The sequence below is a fragment of the Tenebrio molitor genome, chromosome 9 (assembly GCF_963966145.1).
Source record: "Tenebrio molitor chromosome 9, icTenMoli1.1, whole genome shotgun sequence".
Classification (NCBI taxonomy): Eukaryota; Metazoa; Arthropoda; class Insecta; order Coleoptera; family Tenebrionidae; genus Tenebrio; species Tenebrio molitor.
This window is the reverse complement of record NC_091054.1, coordinates 10,956,629-10,976,938: the sequence shown is the minus strand read 5'-3', so window position 1 is coordinate 10,976,938 and position 20,310 is coordinate 10,956,629. Positions and strand designations below refer to the sequence as shown.

At 36.8% G+C, this 20,310-nt stretch overlaps 1 protein-coding gene across 2 annotated transcripts in view; it reads left to right on the top strand.

Annotated features, from left to right (window-relative positions):
• LOC138138686 (death-associated protein kinase 1-like) overlaps positions 1-20,310 on the top strand; it is a 45,503-nt gene that overhangs the window by 7,645 nt on the left and 17,548 nt on the right. For both annotated transcript variants that reach the window (XM_069058690.1, XM_069058691.1), the window contains exons 2-3: positions 19,802-20,019; positions 20,074-20,280. The gene's annotated coding sequence lies outside the window, so the exon portion shown is untranslated. The remainder of the gene's footprint in view (positions 1-19,801; positions 20,020-20,073; positions 20,281-20,310) is intronic.

The following is a 20,310-nucleotide window of genomic DNA, read 5'->3' as shown; positions in this document are numbered from 1 at the left end:
TTTAAATTTAAAGTTTTTCGTTTCATTTTCCTTTTCAGGAAACAACTGATGCACTTGTCAATTTAGCCGCACGGGAATAACCACAAAGCCGGAAATTAATAATTTGTGCTAGAGAAATTAAGATTTCCCCTAGCGACCAAGGCCATCCACAACAGTTGGTGAATTCTAAGAAGAAATTAAGATTACAGCTTGCTTGGTTACCTAATCAAAACTAGCGATCACTTCGACGAGCAGATCTGATTCCTCTTAACACTATGTAGTAGCGTGTTAAATATTTGCACCTAGATTTTGTGGATTTTTTAGTAAAAAAAGCTTGTTGACGGTTCTAGAAAGTCATGGCAATAGGTTTCCCATAAGCATTACTTTAAAAAATCTGGAGATTACAAATTGTGTCATAGATTTTTATAATTGCGTTGGGTCATGTTTAGTCAAAAGTTTGGGCGGAGCGAATCTAGCTCTAGCCAACAGAAATAGAAACAACGACGAGTATGTCGGCGTATTTCGTAGAAGCCTGAAAGCTAATTCATAATTTGTGCGGAGGTCAACCCACTAGTCGTATTATTTGGTAAATCCCGAAAAGGGTTAACGTTTCATGACGCAATTTAGAGGATCATTCATGAGCTCCATTCATGGCATTAACAAGTTCCGTTCAGTAGATGCTCCAATGAAATTTGTATCTCAGGTACTCGTTCGGTAGCTAAAATTAAATTCTTGGTACATCCTACAGAAAACTTGCACCATATCCTGAAAAACCAATCTAATCGGATGTTCTGACGCAATTGTGTCGAGTGCTCAAACGCTATCGCAGATCGATAACGCGATTATAGTATTCTCTAAGAATTTTGATCTCCAAGGAGATAATTGACTCGTTCGGCGAATCGCCCAGTCCCCGATGGTCCGACGGTTTTACGGCCGTCTACCATGCCCCATAAATCCTCTTTTACAGCCTGGTTCGACGCCGCCCGCCGCCGGAGGGCGCCGCATCCGCCAGAGGGCGCCAACATTTTGACGTGCGCTGTCGGCTCGCTCCGAAAATGGTCAACATTTTGAATGCAGCTCGACTTTCCTTTTTTTTCGGAGTGAGCGTTTCTCCGGTTTCTCGGTACGCGTTCCCGGAGAATTGATGGGCTGCATCTATTGATAATATAATGGGAACGGTTCGGTTCGCATTATTATTAGAAAATGCGTTGCGTTCGCGTTCGCCGAACTCTAATTCGGGATCCGCCAGTTTCGATTATTTATTCGCATTTCGGACATTCCTGCGCCAGGACGATTATCATCGCGGCCAGTGTTGTCCGTTGTTTTTGGCGGACAGGTGGCCATCTTGATCGATTGTATGGAATTGGCGGTGGTAATCGCCGGTTCCGGGAAAGTCGACGGCGCTCGTTAAAACAAAATTAACACTTCAACAGAAACGTTTTATCATTTTTCGAAGATAACGACTGCGAATGACTCATTCCGAGAATCCTGGGTGGTAATTGTTCAAAAGCTAGAAATCTAGAGTGCTGTATTACCGATAAGGCGGCTTTCGGCGCGATTTGAAATTTTTCAAATGTAGACAACCTCGGTTAGTCACATTGGGTGGTGTGATCGAATTCGGAGAAAACTTCTTTATTGTTTCGAATATTTCGATGCATTTCTCGATGACATGAGTAAGCTTTCAGTTCTCATGATAGAATTATGCGTAAGTTTTTACAATGTGTCACAAGAAGGCTTCCATACTGCGAAACTTCATCGGTGTTAAGTGGAGTTCAGATCGATTCAATCGATCGGGCAAAAATTACCGTTCCTGGAAGCAATACAAGAGAAAAAAAAGAAGTTCACTATCGTCACCACACTCTTCCGAGAAGAAGCTATTGTACGGCAATTACTTAAAAATCAAGCAGACCCCGTTATAGTGCTCACATTCAAATCAATCGCCATTAAATATGCATATGGCGGTTCCCCGGAATAATTCTATTTATGTGCACATTATAAAGTTCCAATGTCGCTTGAATTAGTGATCGCATCTCGTCGGGGCCACCCAGCCGGGTCCATTAACGACCAAATTCCGGGAACCCGGCGCTTTTCCGCCTTTCCCGGTCGCAGCCTATTTACGTACACATCGTGAAAAATTCAACAAGTCCTTGAATAATGAATAACTCCGGGGCCGAATTCAGCCCCGGATCGATCCGGCCCAAAATAACCCGATTCCGGGAACGGGACTGTTTATTTTCGTTCCACCGGACCACACCTCCGGATTCCCGAAAGCTGCTACGTCGAGGTGTCCCTAACCTTACCCCGAAGCGTGACGTCGCGCTCGATGATCGCCATATGCTAATTGGCGATCAATGATCGTCGCTAATTGATCGGTGACGCTCCAGGTGACGACACCGAAGAGCGAAATGCACGATTCGTCTTTGTTTGCTCTTGCACGGATGCAGCGATTTTAGAGGCGCGTTTGGGGGCCCGCGGATTGTGCGAGGGATTGTACAGTGGATTCGAAAAATGTGTTGCTCGGTTCTCTTGGGTCTCGGATGACGAGGGATCTGTTGTGGGTTGCGCGAGTTCATTTTTTATTTTCTTAAGATGTCGTTTATCTAAGACACCTGCGTGTTTAAATTTAGAAGGGGCAGAAAAATTTTTAGGTGCAGCTGCCTCCTCGACGTTCACATTAAGGTACACATGCGATTGTATAAACACGCTGGTGTGACACGGATCCACACATCCATTTAAACGAAAAACTTAAACAAAGTCGCGATTTTTATCTGCTATGATAATGACACTGACAACGGAATTAAATAAATAAATGAGGTAGTTGTTTGCGTTGGGATCGATTTCACAATATTCGGTCATATGTAGTAGTTTTGATGTGATTTGCAAAGATTGCTTCACCAAGATCTGCTAAGAATGGAGAACGAAACTGGGATATTTTTTTTTTGGGCACGAATTAATTTATAATAATAGAAAAAATAATATTATGAAAGCGCTATCGTCATTCGATCGGTGAAGTTAAGCAATGTCGGTTCTGTTCTGGGTTTGGATGGGTGGCCGCCAGGAAAACCGCGCTCCGTTGTAAACTTCAACACTTCACAGTTTAATATTGTATAAAATCCATAATGTGATATAAATTCCGATGCGGATGTTGCGAAAAAGTGAGCGCATAGCAAAAAATAAATGATAAAACGAAAAATACTGCTTCTAGGGGAATTATTTTTACTTGATTGAAATACATACCAGTATGTAATTAAATAAATCCGGCCTAGATGCCGTGCCTTTTTTTATAATAATGATACATTTTTCTTCAAAATTAGATAAAACTTAATTTTATATTAGTCAAAATAAATAATTAATATAAAAATTTATATTTCATGAATTCATCGACGGATTGAAAGATCAGATTAGATATCAGACATATGTAATTTTTATTTTCTTCCTAAAACTATTGACAATTCGATAATATGTACGAGTACATCGATAACATTTTAATTCTTCTTCAGATTTTTTGTTTTATGAAAATAAGTAAAAATGAAGATAAGACGCGTTCACTTTCAGTTATCCTTTTCAACTGTTCAACAATTTTATGTCAGGCCAAAATGACAAAATATTTCTAGAAAAAATTGGAAAAATTACTTTTAAAACATTCCTAAGAAATTTAATTTCTTTTTAAAATGTGGTTACTATCAAGATAAAAATAGGTGCGTTAAGTTCCTTGTAAAAGTCTTATTTTACGCTAAAATGGCAAAATAAAAATATTTTGGATGCGTTAAGTTTCTTCTAAAAATTCTATTTTACATTAAATTTAAAAAAAAATATTTACCCTAAAAATTGCCCAGAATCACGTTTAAAATGCTTCGATAAAAAAAATCCATCGTATTATTTAAAAATGTCCTTTCAAAGGTGGTTACTAAGAAGGTAAAAATATTTTGAATGAATTAAGTTCCTTCTAAAAATTCTATTTAACGTGAAATTGCAAAAAAATATTTCCTGTAAAAATAGGAAAGTTTACTTCTCAAATTTATTACTGTAAATGTAAAAATACGCCTTAGATTCTTTCCAAAAATTTTATTTCACGGTCCTAAAAATGTAGGTACATACTATCAAGGAAAAATATTTTCGACGCATTAAGTTTCTTCTAAAAATTCTATTTTACGCCAATTTGGCAAAAGAAAATTTCGTTTCACGTAAAAACTGGAAAAATCACTTGGAATCCTCCCAAAAAAATTTCATCCTACGAATATTTCCTTTCAACTGGCGTTAAAAATCGTATTCAAACAGTCACAGCTCTTTTATCAAACTATCTTGTCATTCTAATCTAATTAAGATTTCCTCAAAGAAACCGCAAGACTTTTTTTTTATCATTGGCTTTACACCTAATTTCCGTAAAAGTGGTTGTAGACCAAAATAAGTAAATCCTAATCACCTATAGTGTGGTCGCTGAACAGATACAATCATATAACAAAATGATAGAGAAGTTAGTTACGCAACGTATATGAAGTCTACTTCACAATGAAACAGGATTATTGAATAAGAATCTGTTTCAGGTGACAAAGACTGAAAAAAAAAAGTTGCAATCATTGACGTACAGAACTAGCTACATATACTGTACTCAAAGTTGGTTAGATCTGAAAAATAATAGTCAAAGCAGGCTAGATGGGAAATTTAAAAAATCACCCGGTATTCTAACCATTTGCAGTGTAAATTGAACCTTATGCCATTAAGAAAGAACTTTTTAATCACTGTACCTTGAACGATATGGATTGTGAATATACAGGGTGTATCTGAAATACATGTGTTAATTTTAACCAGTGGAAGAACTCGTCAATTTATGAAACTTTTCTCTATAACATTTTGCAAAATTCGCAAAAGTATTGCAAGATTTTTTGCCTCCCAATTTTTACCAAACGAGTCGTTTTGTGTGATCAACTAAAGTCCATTCAAAAATCAAAAAACCACCACCTGTTGCTTTAGGTTGGTAAAATTTAAAAAACCCTAGGTAGATATTTTTTCATACTATGTTGGTAACTATAAATTATGACATTTATTTGATTCAAAATAAAATTCAATTGCTTTGAATTCCGTTCATATTGTTTTATTAGCAGTACGTTTCATTTATTTATTGATTTTTATTATTTTTACTTAAACATGGCCAGCAAAACAAGACATTTAATAAACACTTAACCTCAAAATTACAATTCTCACCAAATTTTACACTAAACAGCGTTGCCGATAGGATAGTAATTATCGAGGAAAATGCGACTGGTGGTTTTTTGATTTTTGAACGGACTTTAGTCTTTATTTTTTTGGAACCACGAGAATTTTAATTTTAACAATTTAATTTTTGTCTATAACAATGTAACTATTTCACAAGGCTCCGTTTCTATCACAACATAAAATTTTCGCCCTTACCCATAGGCGGGTATACACTTTGATGCCTAATTTATTCCAAATTTTAAATCAATTTGTAATGCTTTTTCGTAAAAATGTTATAGAGAAAAGTTTCATAAATTGGCGAGTTCTTCCACTGGTTAAAATTAACACACGTATTTCAGATACACCCTGTATATTTCGGCAACACCTTGTATATCAAAAATAATTTCATTCGTTGAAAATAAGTCACCTAACGATGTGTTAATTATTCGTGTACGACAACGTGTCCAAGGTTTTAGGACCACTGCACAAAATTTTGTACAATTACAAAAAGTCATTTAAATTGTTAATTTCACGTTACTGTTATAATTGCTTCACGGAAATCGTGTAAAATTACAGGTTCATTATTACTTTCCATTTATGAAAATTCATAAACGCGATTGATCCAGTTTTTATTTTTCCTTCCCAAAAAAATGTCGTCCCATTCCAGATGTCCAAACAGACCGCTACAGATAAAAAAGCGTGAGATTGGAGTCACCGCCGGCGAATCCTCCCTGAAGACGAACATCCGCGATTACTTCGCGTCAGCGTGTGATCGATGGTTTTGTTTACACACGTAACATGTGTATTTATGTTATTATACAATGACGATAAGTGATAAGTGTACGCTACTGCCACAAATAAATTTCGATTTTTGCGGGATCACGGGTCACGGTGGTCAACCGAAGATTGTGTTGCTCGAGGCCTCGGAAAATTTTCGGCGTCGAGTGCGCCGCCGCACCTGCAGTTCTTGCGGTTTTACCGCGGAAAACTGAATCACACCGTGCACACTTTTTCGTAATGGTTACGTGAGCGATGACAACAAGGGGTTCGCATTAACGTCACGAGGTGCACAAATGCATTCACGGATTGCGATTTACTGATAAATCAAACACGGTCATTAAATTGTTTGCATTGTTTCTTTTTTTGTACGATGGTAAATAAATCCAGTGATAAGGAGTGACGCAACGGATTATAATGGAGGTTTATTTTTGTGTAAGGAGAGTTGTTCCGAGAAAATGTCGCAAAAGTTGGAACGTTGTAGAAATAATTGTTCGTGTCATTGTTGGAATAAAAGCGCCACCGGATCTGCCGTTGTAAATCCTTGAATTAGGCGAATTGAATGGGTAATAATGATAAATTTTAAGCAGTCACGATTGCAAATCCCCTGTCGCGTTGTGTTTTCGGTGTCTGCCAAGCGGAGTTTTTCGTTTTGATAATTATTCTGGACATGAGTGTTCCCGCAAGAAAGTTTTTCTCTGAACGGACGTGTTCATCCTATTGCCAATTAATCAGTACCGAAATGGAAGAACACGTCCGAGCCATTACCCAATTGCGCTGTCAGAAATATCGGAAGAACCACCTTCTCTCTACAAACCAAATTCTTTGGAACCACAAAATTGTTTATTTTACACAAACTATTTTCGGTTTAATAAATTTTCTCTATTCCAAATCTTCTAGGAATTGCTAAAATATAGCGAAACAAAAATTATCTTTGACATAATTCTTTCGAAATTTGGAGTACAGGGTGAATGGTTTAAAAAAAATCTTTCCTGGTATCTGTGTCGTTGATCAAGCAGGTTGTCGACGCAGTTGGCCCTGAAAATACAGTTGGGAGTACGGCTATTTATGGTAATTTTAGAGTTCTTTGGTTTACATTTTAATTATCAAAAAAAAAAATCAAGTGGCATCATCTTCGTTTTTCTCGTCTTTCAGTCAAATTTCTTCTGAAAGATTCAAATGACGTGAATGACTAAAATTTATGCGTTGCGTCTCATTTATTTTAGATCATAACCTCAAACTGTCCAATTTAGTAACTAAATCTAAACTCTGGTGTGCATACTCATGGCCTACTAGCGCATTTTGAATTATAATATATACAGGGTGTATCTGAAATTCGTGTTAATTTTAACCAGTGCAAGGATAAGCCAATTTATGAAACTTTTCCCTATGACATTTTGCAAAATTCATAAAAGTTTTCCAAGATTTTTTGCCCCCCAATTTTTACCAAACGAGTCGTTTTGTGTGATTAACTAGCTTCTATTCTTTTGTAACCATAAGAATTTTAATTTTTTGATGAGACTCCGTTTCTATAACAACAGAAAATTTTCGCCCTTTCCCATTGATTTCAAATTTTAAATCAATTTGTAACGATTTTTCGTAAAAAAATCAAACAAGCTTTGCTACGTGTTAAAAAATTAAAACACGCATTTTAGATACACCCTGTATCCTGTATATTCCATTGACGATGCTTTGGATGAGGGTTGGCCATGATTTGTTTTTTTTTTAACGTTGGACAAACTGATTGTTCGAATTTTGTTTCTGTAATAAAATCGGAATGTGTCAATGTGTTGCTCAATGTATTTTAATACATGTCATAAAAATCAAAATGTCAAAAACCATTTTGTTACAACAGACACTCAGACAGTCTCGCTTATCTAAACGTTGCCACTTTCAATTTAGAACATTTGATCTGAACCAGATTTAAAAAGGAAGACAATTATTATTAAGTATAAGGAATTATTGCATTTTGCAGTTTGCAATGAATACATCGAAAATATACGTATATTTTTCTATATCTCAATTAACCAATAAAAACACAGAAGACATTTATACAGGGTTATTCATATAAGATGACGAGCCTGACCAGGTAAAAATGCAACCCAAAATACACTTTACAAAGCATTCATTGTGTTTTGGTATTTAAAAATTAAATCAGGAATCCGAGTAGGTATTCTCTTAATTAGAAAGGTATATCTGTCATTGCATTTTTCGTTCATTTTTAGTATTTGAAAAGGTTTTCGAACGGCGACAGAACCGATATGATCCTACTTATCCATTACTTTTGTGATTTTAATCGCTTATTATTCTTATTAAATCATACTTTGTTGAGAGAGGTATTTTTCTGTCATTTGGCTGACGTTAAAAGCTGTCTATGTTTTATGTGCATTATGATAATGCTGGATAATGTAATAGGGATCGAGACTGCTTTGTGAATTGCCTTTTGGGTTGCATTTTTACCTGGTCAGGCTCGTAATCTTACGTGAATAACCCTGTATATATTTACAGGGTGGAACAACTATATTCCGTTCATTGGCGCAATATAATAATGACGTGCACGTTACCTGTCTCTGATGATCAGAGTAATAATAGACTTCAGTGGCGTAACATGCGGTATTACAAAATTTTGAAATCGCCTTTTATTCATTAATTTTATTATGAAACTCAGACATGTGAACAAATATTGCAATAAAATTAACTGCACGACACTGGCACCGGACGTTTCACAGGAATCAATGTGCCGGAACCGTATTTGCATGCGCTCTCTCTCACATCGTTGCATCTTTGTTTGGTCTTGTACTATGCCTAACCAACAAACAAAAATCACCTGATTTTGTTACTATGTAGTGAAGTGAATTCAGTTATGTTGTAATGTAGATTTTTTTTTTCATACAAAAGGTGGAATTTGCATAATGGTGTTTTCTTGAAATAAAAATGTATGTATGTAATAAGTGCATACAAAAAATTTCACAAACGTTAGTCACAGATAAATAATATTTAACGACATTAATTGGAAAATAATCTTTTTAACGACAGCTCATGACCTATTTAACTACATATTTTTAAAATCTAGATGGATTATCTTTAAAAATTACCATAGATTCTTTTGCTACACGTAGGTAATGGTTTTGTTTCTTACTTGTTACAAAACATGACATTCGGAATTGAAAAGATTGTAGTTTCAATGTCAAAAAACAAGGTTAATTTGATAGGAAAGAATTAGACATCGTTTTGACAGTCGGCAGTACTAAATTTGGTAAACTAATTTTACCAAACAGAACCAGTGGCGTCGGAGTTATAACATCCCACTACCCATTATCGATATTTCGCAGATTAAATTTATGATACTGATATTGAAAATGTAATATGTACTCATATACGACATTTTCCCCAGATTGAATAACAGTGGCGTCACATGTTAAATTAAATGTCAGACGAGGTTTTATAAACCATAAAATTACTAAACGAGTGGGTTTTTAAAGCTCAGCTAAAAGTGTTGACAATGACCATGAGTTTGTATTCTAATTTAAACATTTTAATGTTTTTAAACACAACAAAACGAAAAAACCATGAATGATAGATAGGCTTTGTACATTGAGTTATTGAATATCTTTTAAAGAAATGTGTAACAAGATTACCAAAATAAATTTCCTAGAATGTGTCTTTAACTGTTTAGCTGTTCATGCTGCTCAATGACAGATAATAAATAATATATTAGCATAATGTTAATGAGAAAATTATCTTTTCAACGATAGCCCATGACCTATGTTACTATTTGAAAAAAAAAAATTGTATAATGTGTAATCCAAACCACAACTGTATAAAATTTTTTCATTGCAAGATTCAGTAGAAGATTTAATTTTTTGTACAACACATTTTATCTAGATTTGCAAAAACGTAATTTCAGTGGTACCAAACAAACTCGATTAGACAGATCAGATATACATTTGAGATTGGTTTGACAGTTAGTGTTACCAAATTTGGTAAAATGATTTCACCAACTGTGAAGAGCAGTGGCGTCGATTGACAAATCAACGAATCTCAATGCCAGGACATCTTAAAAGTTTGACACAAAAACGTCACGTAGGTCATTACGATGATGGCGAATTTGAAATCTCGCTTTGAAAGTTGATTGTTCGTTTGTGAAAAAATAAGACGGCATCTGTCAGCGCCCCCGAAATCGCGTTCCATTCTACTCTGGTCTATTTCGGTATCAAGTGCACTTTATGTGCGTAGGTAAGGAAGGAAGGATAGCACGTGTCAACGCCGTATGACAACGCTGTACGTCCACCGGAGTAGTAAATAATATGGTCATTGTGTGTAAAAATGGCTCCGAAATCGGCACAATCAGTCTGCTGCTTATTACAGAAAGCTCATGCATTATGCAAACGTCATTTCTTTCCGAGCAGGGTTGGCGTTTTCATGGCTGGACAAAGGCGACACTTTTAAAAATAGCCCCGCATTCTCGGAACCGTCCATATTGTGTACACACGACTCCGATCGAGTGACAACGCGCGGAACAAGCTCGCATCGCGCCCCGAAAGCCGCCAATGGCGATCGACCCCGGGTCATATTTTATGGATCGTCGACGGTAGGGAAAATGGGAGCCCCGCCTCTGACTTCCGCGTCACAATTCCCCGAATCGCATTTTACCTGTTTTTAGCACCAGGTGTTCTAGCCGCTGAAAGAGAGGATGTAATGATTGCGGCGCGCTAGTTTCGTGGAAACGATTTCGTGGTCTAATTTCGATCGGAGTGGCGTGCTCGAGGGGCGCAACAAGTGTCATGGGTCCTGATAAATTTTTAAAACGAGTGCCCCCTGCGTGCCAACGACGGTGTAAACTCGATAAGATAAGAACTGTAATTATGGTCGTTATGATTATTACACGATTCCGTGAAAGAGTTAAACCTCGGGACTGCGCTATTATCTGAGCTTTCGAATTATTTACAGAAAATTTTACATAATTATCATTTCTTAGGATTTCGTGTTTTCATTTTGGAACGCCAGACGAACAACTCACCAATTACGGACCTGCTAGGAACGTCGGAATTTATCACTAAACTTTCGACTATCATGACCGTTTCCGACATTCCGAACTGTCATTATTTTTTATCGGTGCCGCCAAAATGCAACGCCACTTTGCACATTCTGCTGCACGAAAATTAACGCCAACAATTATCGCGTTTTAAGTGTTTGCTGAACCACTTTCGCTTGATCGTTTAAATTATCGACCGTTCGTTATTTTTCATTGTGTTCTCTTCTGTCTAACAGAAACAACTTCAAAATTTGAAAAACTGCAAATTTATGCTTAAGTGGAAACGGATTTTTTCACGCACCCTATACTTTTTTTTTTGACGTGTGCACGTTTATTTCCTTATCACACGAAACTGAGATTTATAAATCCGGTGGTAAATTCTCACATGTAATGACTTAATTTTTATTTTATTTTTTAAAAGAATAGTTATTTATTTTTTGTTCGACACTGTCAGAATTTGAGAATTTTCTCCAGTGTGAACGGATTTTGATAAATTTGAGTTGTCAAGACGAAACGTCAAGCTAATTTTAAAGATTTTCAGCGATTTGGATTTGGTTGAATAAACTACTATAACGAGTTCGTGTATAATTTGGGCTTTTTTTGGGATGAGTGGGCCAGTTTAAAACTCGAGTGAAACGAGAGTTTTAAAAGTCCACGAGTGCCAAAAAAACGCAAATTACACAAGAACGAGTTGAATACAACGTTTTTTTGTTCGACGAGCCCCCCCAAAGGCTCCAAATGGCTGAAAATCTTTAAAATTAGCTGGACGTTTCGTTTTAACAAGTTGTCAAATTCATCAAAATCCGTTCACAAAGGAGAAAATTCTCAGATTCTGCCAGTGTCGAACAAAAAATAATTATTACATATTTCAAGAACTTAATACGGATGGTCATACATATTTATAGGGTAGTGACAACAATCTGAAAAGATGATTTCAATAAAATAATAAAAAAAAAACAATAGTACCTATGTAATAATAATGGAAAAACATTAATGTGTATGTATTCACTTTTAGAACCCACCATCTACGAGTATAGTTTTTAAAATCTAGTAGGTCATGGGCTATCAGAGAAGGGATAATTATCTCACTAATATTGTGTAAATATTGTTTATTACTATCGTTACTGTCGTTAACCAGGATGAATTAAAGAGAATATTTTCGAAGACACTCAGTATGCTTATCATTCCGGCATTGCCTGAGTATCTATCTGAAAAATGTTAATGTTTTAAGTTTTTATTTTTACATATTTTGAAAAAAAAATGTACAGAATGAGTAAAATTACCTAATTTTTTATTCAAAATGGAATTATTTACCGTTCAGGTTGTTTTGGCATAATGATTTATTTTTTTAACGTTGGACACTGTTTGATTTCCGTCACTAAAGTGCCTCTCATGCGGAGCTATCAAAATGTATGACATTTCATAAGCGTGCATTTAATTTTTTTATACCATTGCACATTGATTTGACAATTTTCAAAACTGCGCGACTATGAACTGTCAATGAAATGTCAACTCGATCCAACCCACACAGTTGCCACATACATTTTCGTACATAGTTGCCATACTTATCTACAATCATTTTGAATCACTCAATAGTACAGTGTGGTGATAAAGCAGAACAAAACAAAACTAAACAAAATTTATAATTGGGTTATTTAATATTTTCAAGCAAAACGCTCGGACAAGTCAATTTTATTTCGAAATTATCATCCTGTGACGTGCAATTTGTGCAATTTGGACGTCATTAGTTTTTGCGCAGTAGTGTCATCACCAATTTTTTTAAAACAACCCCCATTTTTTTCTTCTCTTTCTGATAGACCTTCCTACTAACTAAACGATGAATGAAAAAAATTGTTACTTTACATAACAATTTTTTCGAGGAAATGTTAAATTTTACTTCAAAAATTTAATTTAGGTAATTTTTAATGTAAAAATTTAGTCGGAAGGTTTATCAGAAAGTGAAGAAAAAAGTTGGGGTTTTCAAAAAAAAATGGTGATGTCATTGCGCAAAAACCAATGACGCCATTTTATATTTTAATTTCTTAAGTAACAGTAACTAAAGTAAAAATCGTTATAAAATAGATATGAATTGTCAAAATGACGTTTGGTTGGTATCAACTAAAATTACTAGGCGCCCTTCTCGGGATTTTTGTATTTAAGTCTTTGTTCTGGCGCCAATCGTCAAACTTGACAGGTAGATTTATGCAAGTTATAAATTCAAACATTTTATTGAAAGAAAAATGAGTTCACAAAGGAAACGAACATTGCTTTCCGCAAAAGAAAAAGTGTGGGTGGTTAACCGTTAACTGGTACAATGAATTGCTATTTAATAATTATTATAATCTTTTAACAATGTTTTCCATTTTCTGGAGTATAACCTCACTCTTAGCATTTGACATATGGCGGCCAAAAAATTTTAGTCATTTTCTGTCATTTCAAAAAAAAAAGAAAATGTATAATCCATACTTTATTGTTATGATTACCGTCTTGATTATGATTGGTATTTTTTGGGTGGTACATTTCAAAACTAAAAATTATTTTGTTATTTTCTACTACACAAAACGTTTACCCTCAGGTTATCTATGTACACTTCTATCAAAAAAAAAGCGTACACGTGTTGAGGGCTACTGTAAATAGGGATAAAATAAATTAATTGTTTCCAAAAAACGTATTACTGGTATGTCAAATGTGTGAAAATTGCTTTTTATAAATTTTTAAATTGTTAGATTGTTGAGAGTTGTTTTTTTCTATAAATGTATTGAATAAAAGTTTGAGTTGTGTTTGTAGTACCTAATTGGTAATATGTACAGTTGCGGCCGTTGAAAACTCAGACACTTTGACAACGCCAAACTTTTAGCTTTGTAAATGGTATTGAAAGTGACGTTTCTCAAAATGTCACTCAAACATTATCCACATTAATCTCTCGCAATGGCTCTTATACTCACACCATCCCTCAGTCAAACACATTTTTGCAAATCAGATAATTGCGGCATTTCAAAAGTTACGCGCGATTCTGACCTAATATGTCAAATACTGACACTGATTTTATAATCCTTAATAAAAATCCTGTTTACGCTAATCAAATTTCGGAATTTATACAGAGTGTTTAAATCTTTCCTGTCTGAGATTTCAACGGCCGCAACTGTACTTCCCTAATACATATGTAAATAAGGCAAAACATTTACACACATTAAAATCTCTGAAAAATACATCAATAAAAACCAGCTATCAGCACGGGTTTTGTTACAGGTTTCTAAGTAACAACAATTAAAAGATGGGTTTACAATATAACAATCTAGCCAAAATTGTGCTCACTACTTGTACGCTTTTTTTTAATAAAAGTGTGTACGTCTACTCTAATTTTGTTCATTCATCGGATTTTTGGAATATCTAAGCTTTAAACAGTTTAAATTGATTGGCAGAATAACAATATGCATGTCAAAATGACAAGAATCGAAAGTAGGGTTACGGTTCCTAAAGATTTATTTACACTTGACGTGAATGTCAAGATTGTCAAGATAGTGACGACTAAAATTTTTTTGCCGCCATAGTAGTCTCAGCAAAAACAGTAAATATTATCATCTATAAATAAACGCAGCGGGCCGTAATCACGACACCCTTATTAAATTTAATCATGACTCTAATTACCTTGGTGACGAATTCATCTCTTTCTCGCAGGTTATAATTGCATAAATCTATATCGTTTTATGTTTACTTTAATCACGATTTTAGTTATCGGCAACTTTAGTAACGGTGTCGTGATACGGCCCAATGACATTAGGAAGACTTTTATTTAATTTACCTGTAAATACTAGTTGGCTTCAAAAAAAAAACGGGAAATGAAATTTGACCTAATGTGAATTGGAAATTTAATTTGTCAATTTATGTCAATTTGTGTCTGTTTGCAGTAATATTTCTGACACATATGTAAGTGCAGTTTTTTAACCTAAATTCTAAAAGACCATTTCAAACTACCTATAAAAATTTAATAAAATCTGACAGAACTTTTTCTGACAGTTCCCGTTTGTTTTGAAGCCAGCCGTACATAGATGACATGATATGAATTTTTCCTTCGATTCTTTTTTTATGATACTTACTTCGAATTTTTAACATTTTGTAACTTTTACAAATAACTAAACCATCGATAATAATTGTTAATTCGCTGTGCTCACTTCCGCTCCTTGGCACAAATGTTCGACCAAATTTGGCAACCCTGACAGTCCCGTCAAAACAACGTCAAATTTGCTCGCGTCAAGTCGTGCGTTGTTTGGTGCCACCGAAACAAAATTTTTCCATTTGTAGGTCACTCGTTCAAATATAAACCCCATCGGCGGTACAAGCTGAGCCTCCATACTTTCGATATGCATCGGACGCCGTCGTCGAGATGCAGTGTCGTAGGCGTGAACGCTGACCCTAACCTGGAAACCGAGCGACGATGTCGTTTTGGCACCATCCCACGACGGACCGATTTGGACCAGAATGGCGAAGACGTGGTTTGCGTGCGTGTCGTCCGACTTGCGTAAAAACGACGCAAACACGAATTACTAGAATCGGCGTAGACAACGAAGTCGGGCGCAAGTGACGGATTCCTGGCAGCGTTGCCACACACATGCACGATTTACTTTCTCCCGCCGTCTTGGCGTGACTTTAACCACGTTACGGTACATGCAAACTTGCAAAATTTAGTTTACTGGGTCACTTCTTCGGAACCGGACCGCTTCCAAGAAGCCGTCCTCGATTGGGCCGTTTTCGACCAGCCGGGGTCTATTTACGGACCTACTACGAAAAATCCACCGTGGACTTTTTTTCATTTAATCGACTTCCAGGTATTGGGGTCTCGCCTCGAACCGTTCGTGCTCGAAGGTATTACAAGATGGTGAACGCGAGGACAATCAAGTCGAGTAATTATTCCGGGAAGTCACAAATTACGGAGGATGGGCGTCGCGACGTCAACCATTACGATGATTGGGACGTTGCATAGCCAACAAAATCATAACCCGTAGACTAAAATTACGAACTGCACTTATAGAATACCCAGAACCGTTGAAATACTCTTTGCATATATTGATCAAGTTTACTGCGAAACGATCAAAACAAATGAGTGTATTTTTCACCGGGAAAACGATCCCGTGGCGCGAGTAATTTTAGGTAATTGGGACTAATTCCAGTTTCCTTGAGGTTTATAATAGACTTTCAGTGCCGTGGGATATAAATAATAAACAACAGAACGAAATTACTATAATGGGAGCCGCCCCCCCCCCCCCGCAGTGGAAATCGGTGACGAGGAGCGATACCAGGAAACGCTACTTTCACCCCGTCCATTACCGGCATACCGGGAAGCGGTCGCCGCCACTGGGGCCGGAAAAGCGAGGTCAGCGACTTCCAAAACCTGCGACCTGTCACCTGTCACCGGCGCCAACTTCAGGGTCGTTTTAGATTGGTGCGCGTCGACGTCAGGACAGACTGTGCGTCTACATGGTGCGTCACATCAGGACAAGATGCAATGTCGACCGCAGCCCCGGGTCGAGGCTTGGGCCCCCTCGTCGCACTTGCGTCGGCATGAGTTCATCAAAACAATAAAAACCGCAATGAATCGTCCGTTTCGACGTAATTTGCACTATCTCGTTGACATAACGTTGGATTTTTTCCTCGTTTCGCGCTCCGGGAATCCGCCACGGTCGCCATCATGCGCGTTCTCAGTACGAGGCAGTAATCTTCGCTGTTTGATTTATTCCCGTTCGGGGGACGAGAAAAAGCTCATTATCGGAACGGCGATTTGCATGCGAAGGCATGTGTGGCGTTTATTCTGTATGGCACCAGCGCCGCAAAAATCCGCGATGATTGATGGACTGCCAGGTTCGCGGAATGCACGGCGCAGATGGTGCTTTGCATCTCGGCGGGCTGGCAGAGTGTTCGATGGAGGAGCGCTCCGCGGAAGCGTTCGGAACCGACGTGATTCCTCAATTTACAGCTACGCTCATTATGATTAATGAGGACGGTTCGTGGAATGTGCAACCAAGAGGAGCTTTTGCAGAAAATGGTCGGCCACCGGAAGGCAAATACGAAGATAAAGAAAGTCATTACCTCGACCGGCACGATTGTTTTACTGTTTCGTGATTCGGAGAAGGCGCGATTTGAATTCTTGCGGACGTGGGTTTGCTTTCTGAGCGGTTTCCAAAAAAGAAAGCTTTGGGGCACCAGAGCGCAACCGAAATTTGTTCTTTCGTACGTCCATGATGCGTTTTTTTTTTTTCATTTTACAATCGCCGAATTCAAACAAAACTACAGTCTCTGGTAAAGTCAAAAAATCCCTACACTTGGGAATTTTTGTTTGCTTGGTTGACAAGAGCACAAGTAAAAAGTCAGTTACTCAGTTGTTGTTAAACTGACGTTTTGTAACTCCAAAATTTACCCAACGCAGTTTAGAGGCTTTAGAGATTGGATCAGTCTGAAATAAGACGGTGTGATAAAAAAGTTAAGGTATAGGTTCTGAGCAAAAAAGTCTTAACTTATTTTTTATTTGTCTTCGAATGGATATGGATGAAGTTGCTTCCATGGTTTCCTTTCCATCATCTACAAAAAAAACGGGAAATGAAATTTGACCTAATGTGAACTGAAAATTTAATTTGTCAATTTGTGTCTGTTTGACAGTAGTATTTCTGACACATAAGTGCAGTTTTTTAACCTAAATTCTAAAAGGCCGTTTCAAACTATAAAAATTTAATAAAATCTGACAGAACTTTTTCTGACAGTTCCCGTTTTTTTTGAAGCCAACCGTACTACAGAGTTATAAATATTTCTTATATCGTAGTTGCCTGTGAAATTTGCCGCCCACAATACATAGCGTAACTGTACTACACTACAGTTAAACTGATGTGATTACTTAATTGTCTAAATATGAACAGTTTTAAGATGATGTAATTTAAAGTAAAAATTTGTAACAAATACATAATTAAAATAAAATCACACCACAAGAAATTTCGGCTGATTCATCGATTCAAATTTTGTTCCAAATACATAATAAAAACAAAAATAAATCGTTTTCAGGGCAAGCGATTACTTCTGCACTTATTTAAATATAGTAGTTTATTTAACGAATTCGTGTGTAATTTGGGATTTTTTTGGCATGAGTGGGCCAGTTTAAAACTCGATTGAAACAAGAGTTTTAAGGTCCACGAGTGCCAAAAAAAAGTCCAAATTACACAAGAACGAGTTGAATACAACGTTTTTTTATTCGACGAGCCCTCCAAAGGCTCCAAATCACTAAAAATCTTTAAAATTAGCTTGACGTTTCGTTTTGACAAGTTGTCAAATTTATCAAAATCCGTTCACAGTCACACAGGAGAAAATTCTCAAATTTTGACAGTGTCGAACAAAAAAAAAAGTTTTGTCATATTCTCTGACCAATATTGCGTCAGTGACTTCCTGTTCTTCCTTAAAATATAGGTACAAATCTTGCAGAATGTTTGTCGGTTGTGCTCCTTTAATCCTCAACTTCCTGAGATTCTCCAGATTGGTGAAAGCCATTTGTGATTTAAATTGAGGTTAAGATTAAGGTTGTTGTCAAAGTGAATTAATTTTGAATTTAATGACAACAAAAAAGTCTACTATGATTTTTTTTTACCCATTTTTTCATAAAATTCAGTGGTTCCCAAACTCTTTTTGTAAAACTTTTAGCCCCTTTTTCTCGAAAAATATCAACATTTGTATGAGGCATTATTGGGTCAATCGTTACCTATTGTGGAGTACAATTTTCAAAGTCACCCTGCAATGTTACATATTTTATGTTGGCATAACCGATTTTAAAATGTCAAACTAATAGTCGAATGAAACAAAGTCATGGTTATCACCGTTTATTTTTTAAATGGTTTTAGGTACTACTGAGCACACTATCGTAAACAATTTAGAACTGCAGCACGCAATTGAAAAGGTAATTGAAAACGTGGGACATGAAATGTTAGTTAATGCTATTAATAATTTATAAAATCTTATTTGCAATGTCGATTGTTTATAATAACACTGAATTTGCAAAGAACTAACTTGAAAAATGATTCAAGACATCAGATACTGACAACGACGAGTGTACAGGACCGCACTCCACCACCCTCCCTTAAAAGGAAGACGCATCACAAAGGACGAGACAGATACAACAGATCAATCATACAATTCAGATAGATACAACAGATCAATCAGACAATTCAAACAGACATAACCATCCTTTGTACAATCGAATCATTTATACTTTGTTAATGTTATTGTTTTGAAGTGATTGAATATTTAAAAACCAACAATTCTTTTCCTGCGGTACAACGCTGCAATAACGAGGTTTACCAATTGCTAAGGGGTGCCAATCTACTAAATTTACTTCAATCATTTACCGTCGTTTGATATAACCCTACTTTTTTGATTTTGTAATTTTGGGTTGGAGTTCAATGTTGGTGTTTTTTCAATTTCAACCCAAACTCAATTCGATTCAATGATGCCACGTCCGTCGACATGCTTGTGTAAATTTGTCCACCGCGGGTCCCACCCTGTCTTTACGGTACCTGTATTCGCTGAAACGCAATCCCGTTGCTTTTTTGTCCGTTTTCGGCCGTCATATTTATTAATGCCTCGAGATTACGATCTCATTTCGGTAACTTAAGACTTGGAATGCGATTTCCGCGAAGCTCTTCTTGGCAATTAAGCGGCCGCCATCTTGCTCTCGTGCAACAAGTACGAACGTTTTTAATTGAGCCGTCAGCGGACACCCATTCGATTACAAATTTATGGGGCCCCCGGTGCATTTTTTTCGTGTTATTCAAATTTCTCTTCTAGGAACCTTATGAATATTCATCCTCCGGCAAACAAAGTGAGCTGACCCGACGGTAACAAACCGACGCGATCGTCGCCGACGGTCCCCCCTGAGACGACACCGGTCACGCGATCACTTTGATTAATTTCCGGAATCGGTGACCGGAGCTTTATGGACGGTCTTTTACGAAATTGTCCCGGCGCGCCTTCCGTGAACCGACTCCGGACAGTTAAACGTTCAGGTACGTATCGACGATTTTTCACAAGGGAAATGGGCTAAGATGGGTTGCTTCTAGAAAGCTTTACGGGGAAGGTAACCTTCTAGGAAGGAAACGTCGTGGAAGAGGCACTCCCACAGTTTCTCAAAATTCCGTATTATGCATTACCGCACCGGTGAGCATTTCCGGTTTTTTTATGTGGCAGAATCACTTTCCAGGATCCACACACTGGTTGCTTTGATGTGGCAAAGACAACTCATAGGTGCAGCTTTTGCAATATACAGAGTGAGTCACGATTAAACTTTTTATTTTATC